Source organism: Phoenix dactylifera, chromosome 2 (genome assembly GCF_009389715.1).
Source record: "Phoenix dactylifera cultivar Barhee BC4 chromosome 2, palm_55x_up_171113_PBpolish2nd_filt_p, whole genome shotgun sequence".
Classification (NCBI taxonomy): domain Eukaryota; kingdom Viridiplantae; phylum Streptophyta; class Magnoliopsida; order Arecales; family Arecaceae; genus Phoenix; species Phoenix dactylifera.
In genome coordinates this window covers 17,787,133-17,792,670 of record NC_052393.1, presented here as the reverse complement: position 1 = coordinate 17,792,670, position 5,538 = coordinate 17,787,133, and the positions used below count along the sequence as shown (strand labels likewise).

Here is a 5,538-nt window from a genome sequence, read left to right as displayed (position 1 = left end):
TGTCAGGTTGTGCAGAGTGTGCAGAACGGGCAGAAAAAGGTGTCTAACGGCTAGTTTCCGTGGGGGATGGCTTAAATAGCCACAGAGGACTGTAGCAAGGTAGGGAAGCACCATTCCATTCAGAGAAATCAAGCATTCATTCTCTGCATACTTGTCTTCAACGAAAAGAAGGAAGAGCGCCATTAACTCCATCCAACTTCCTCTTCCCAGCATTTTAAAGAAGCCTCCTCCTGCATTCAAGTCGACCAGACATTCCAGAGGAGACTCAAAGTTCAAGAAGCCCTACTCTACTCCAACTCAAAAGTGTTTGAGGGCTCTTAACTCCTCTCTAGTTTATATTGTAGCAAATCTGCTTTTTAAGAAGCTCAGTTTTTCTGTTTGTTTCTTATTCTTTCCATATTGTCTTTGCTTGGTTCAATCGGAGGATTGAATCAAGGGTGTAGAGGTTGGTTGGTGAGCCGAGTGTAAAACCAACGTGTAAGGGTTCGATTGTGATCCCGGAAAAACAATCGGGGTGGTTCTAGTCGGTGAGCCAGGGAAAACCGACCGAGTTCGTTGTGAGCTCGTAAAACAACAAGTTTGGTTGTGAGCTTGTAAAACAACTGGCTGTAATCCGAGGGGTTATAGTGAATTTCCAAGTGAGACTTGGGGAGTGGACGTAGGAGCAAGGGTTAGCTCCGAACCACTATAAACGCCTTGTGTTTGTGATTGTGTGTCTCTTTCTTTTACTCTCATTTCATTCACAGCACATAGCAATTAATTAATCATCTTGGTAAAGCATTAATTAGTCATCCACAACGTTTTAATTGCAAAATTATTTTAAAACCCAATTCACCCCCCCCCCCCCCCTCTTGGGTTGTCTAACTGGGCAACACAATGCTCCTTCGGATTGACCTTTGTCTTACTAGGCAAATTACCCTGTCCATGAGAATTGATGGAATTGGCTAACTGCCCCAATTGCACCTCCACATTTCTATTGGAACTCGCCAACTGGTCAACCTTTGCTTCCAGTCTCTCAAATCTCTCTGAACTGGCATTGGCTAACTTCTCAATAGCTACATCCCAAGACTGCTTACTTTCTGGTTGGGATGGTCTTGGTTGGAAACCAGGAGGATGGAGAGGTCTAGAACTGCTACCTTGATTACCTTGATCTTTCCATGAAAAGTTGGGATGATTCTTCCAGCCTGGGTTGTATGTGTTGGAATAAGGGTTGTTCTGCTGCTGCTGCCTGTTATAATTAGACACAAATTGAACCTGCATACAATCAGAACTTATGTGAGCTCCTCCACAGCAATCACAACTCAATACAGGACTAGAAACGGAATTCACATTACCCAACTTACCGAATATTTTTACTAGAGAATCAACCTTGGCATTCAACATGTTTATGCCATCTACATCATACATACCTGAAACTTTCTTAGGCATACCTCTTTCATTAGACCACTTATAATTGTTAGAGATCATTTCTTCTAATAACTCATATGCCTCTTCTGTTGACTAACTCATTAAAGTACCTTCTGCAACTGCATCTATGGTAATCATGACTGAATGTGTTAATTCATTATAGAAAGTCTGTACAATCAGCCAGCTAGGAAGACCAAGATGTGGACACTTCCTCTGTAAATCCTTAAACCTCTCCCAGGCTTCATACAAAGATTCACCATCAAACTGAGCAAAACTGGTAATATCAGTTCTAAGTTTGGCAGTCTTACCTTGGAGAAAATACTTGATGGAAAAATTAATGCACGGGGCCCACTGGGATTTACGCCCGCGTGCACCTGAGCACTCCCTCGCTGGCACCAACGGGTGCCAGCGTCGCAGAATTTAATTCCGCTGTCGCATTTGGATTTGGAAACGGCCGGGCGCTAAAGGAAGAATTAAATGCATACGCGGCCGAATCTTGGGCCGCGTGCGTGTTTGAAAAATAAAATGTTCGTTGGGCATTTTTGGTATTGAGCCAGCGCCCACGTGCGCACGTTGCAAACGTTCCGCATGAAGGACACGAAACGCGTCCACAAAATTGCCATATTGCCCCTGTAAAAATCCCTATATAAACCCCTTGATTTCATCTCTTTTCTAATACAAAAAATTTGAGAAAAATAGTGAAAAAATTCTTCTTCCTCTTAGCCACTTCCGAATTTTGTTTTTACATTTTCATTCAGTTTATTTGGTTCTTTTCATTCCGCTCTTTGCTGGATCTGCAAGTCCGATCGGGTTCGCTTTGACTTCTTTCGAGACGTGTCGAAGAAGAAGTTGTAGGATCGTCGTATCTCCGAGAAGGATTGCCGGGAGATCTGTACGTGGGGGCAAATACTTCTTTGGGACAGCGTCTACGTGCTTCGACCTGTCTTTAATCAGGCTACTTTCTTCTACTTTTATTTTTAATTTAATATTAGTAGATTTGTAGGATTTGAAATTTTATGATATAAATTTATTAAATGCATAGATTTATTTTGTGCTAGATTAGATTTATTTTGCATTGAAATAAAATTATTTGGATGCCGAATAATATGCATGTATATTATTCCCTTTAAAATTTTCTATTAATTGAATTAATAGATTTATTTGTTTATTTATATGTTATATCGCTAACAATCCAAAGAAGTATTTATTTTTATTTTTTGTTAGTAATATATAATTAATTAAATTCTTTATTATAATTGTGGCATATTAGATTTTAATTGCAATAATTATGTTTGCCAGCACATCATTAATAATAAATTATTCTAAAGAGGTAATAATTTGGTTAACCTCCAAGAGGTTTATTATACCTCCATTTGGACTCCTCAAGGAGTAATTTCCAGATCCCATTCAAACGAAAAATTCAGAAATTGGTTGATACATAATAATTAATCTATTGAATTAACTTATTAGATCTCAATCAATTATTCTAATAAAGAAATAAATCTTATAATTCATTGAATTGACTTATTAAATCTCAATCAATTATTCTAATAAAGAAATAAATTTTTTAATTCATTGAATTGACATCTTAATTACAATAATTGATTTGCGACCACAAAATTACTAATCAATTATTCTAATAAGAAAATAAATCAATTATAATATATATAATTCATTGAATTGATAAATTAAATTTTAATTACAATAATTGTTTTGCTAGCATTAAATTTAGTGATCAATTGTTACTAATTCAAAAAATTCAAACAAAAAATTCAAAAATTAGTTAATCCATTTAAATTTGCATTTAGGTTGTTTTAAATATTGAATTTGTGTGATTTCTAGTGATTATATCCACTAACTAATAGTGTCTAAGAAAAGCTTGTTAAAAAGGCATACGTGCCTAAGAAAGATTGGTACTTAAGTGAGCCTAGTGCTCCACCACCGATCTGGAGCTGATCTAGCTATTAGTTTTTTTGGATATATCAATTAGACATCCAAAGTTCAATATAAATATTAGTGTAATCTTTTGACATAAATTTTTTGCCTTCAATCAGGTTACTGTCTCTATTTTGTAACCATGATCCTATAGCCTCAAACACTAGTGACCACCTTAGTGCCAAACCTGAAAAATTGATAGCTATAACTTTAGGAGGTGGCAGAACCAAATACGGTTCTGGCTCACCATATTAGGGTTAACCTCAGCCATAGGTGAAAGTACTACCGAAGTTGATAACGGGTCCAACCCAACTACCTCTTCCAATACTGAACATTCTGCCACCACTAGCACACCCTCTAGAACACTTGATGAGATAGATTATCATTGTATCCATAGAATCCTAAGTGCTCTTTCTGAGAGGCTGTATGATATCTATTACATAGCCAAGAGTGCTAAAGAACTCTGGGACACCCTAGATAGCAAATATGGTCTTGATGATGCTGGGGTAAAAAGGTTCAAGGCCTCCGACTTCAATAATTTTAAGATGGTGGACTCAAAGCCTATGAACGACCAAATCCATGATTTTGAAATCCTGATCCACCAGCTTAGGGCTAATAGAACCAATTTGGATGAATCATTCCAGGTAGCCTGTCTGATAGATAAACTACCTACTTCCTAGTTTGATTTTGCTAAGACCCTGAGCCACACCCAAGGAGTTCTCACCCTAACCCAAGTTTTGAGTTCCATTAGGATTGAAGAGCAGCACAGGCTCAGGAATAATACCTCTACTGGATCCAAGAATAATGCATATAATGTAGAGGCCCCTCCTAAGAAAAATCAAAACCGACCGTTCCGTAAGAATTTCAAAAAGAAACCCTACAACCCTAGAAACCCTAACCACCACTACAATGAGAAGCCTATTCAATCCTAGGAGCAGAAGAAGAAGAAAGAAGAAGGTGGTGCTCGTTTCTGTTATGTGTGTGGTCGGACCAACCATTTGTCTCCCCAGTGCTTCTATAAGAAGACTGTACCTCTTCAATCTAAGAAGAAGGGTCCACACACATCCAGTGCTCAAGTCAACATGATGACTTCCGGCGCTGGCTCCTCTGAGACAGCTTTCAGGTCTGTTTCCTTCACTCCTGAAGTTAACATGACTTTACAAGCACTTGATTGATGGATTGATACCGGAGCTGGTATTCATATTTGTTCGGATCGCTCTTGGTTTTCTTCTTACCAGATCTCAAGTGGAGGAGCTGTGATCATGGCAAACAGCTCGGAGGCGCGTATGCTAGGAGTAGGACGTGTGGACTTAAAGCTTACCTCTGGAAAAGTTCTGTACCTGCACAGCGTCCAACATGTTCCAGTTGTTAGGAGAAATCTCATTAGTGGTTCCTTGCTTGTCCAGCAAGGCTTTCGTCTTGTTTTTGAGTCCAATAAGGTTGTAATTTTTCATGGTGTAATGTTTATTGGAAAAGGATTCCTTAGTGAAGGATTATTCAAGATGAATGTAATAGCTCCTTCAATAAATGAAAATCCTTTGATTATGAATATAGAACCCCCTTCTATTTGGAATGGTAGATTAGGTCATGTAAATTATAATTCAATTAAGCAACTTATGAACCTAAATCTAATACCAAAAAGTGATCTTAAGAACCATGAGAAATGTCAAATTTGTGTAGAAGCCAAACTTCCAAGGAAGCCTTTTAAATTCGTTAATAGGGATTCAGATCTATTAAAGTTGATCCATAGTGATGTTTGTGACTTTGGTAGAACTTCTAGGGGAGGTAACAGAAACTTTGTGATATTCATAGATGATCTATCCAAGTTCTGTTACATCTACCTAATTAAAACCAAAGATGAGGTCCTCAATAAATTTAAAATTTTTAAGATCGAAGCTGAGAACCAACAGGAAAAAAAAATTAAAATTCTTAGATCAGATTGGGGAGGTGAATATACATCTAATGAGATAACTCAATTTTGTGAAGATCATGGAATCATTCATGAAGTGACTGCTCCATATTCTTCCCAATCAAATGAGTAGCAGAAAGAAAGAATAGGACTCTAATGGATATGGTGACTCCATGCTTATAAGCTCAGAAGTGCCAGAGAATTTATGGGGAGAAGCTCTAGTTTCAGCCTGTTATATCCTTAATAGGATTTCCTCTAAAAATAATGATCTGACCCCATATGAAGTT

General features: G+C 37.8%; 1 non-coding gene across 1 annotated transcript; it reads left to right on the top strand.

Annotated features, from left to right (window-relative positions):
• The first annotated feature begins 1,597 nt into the window (after positions 1–1,597).
• LOC113461289 lies at positions 1,598–1,704 on the top strand. Its single transcript, XR_003383464.1, has one exon. It is a non-coding gene; the product is annotated as a small nucleolar RNA R71 (small nucleolar RNA).
• The last annotated feature ends 3,834 nt before the right edge of the window (positions 1,705–5,538 follow it).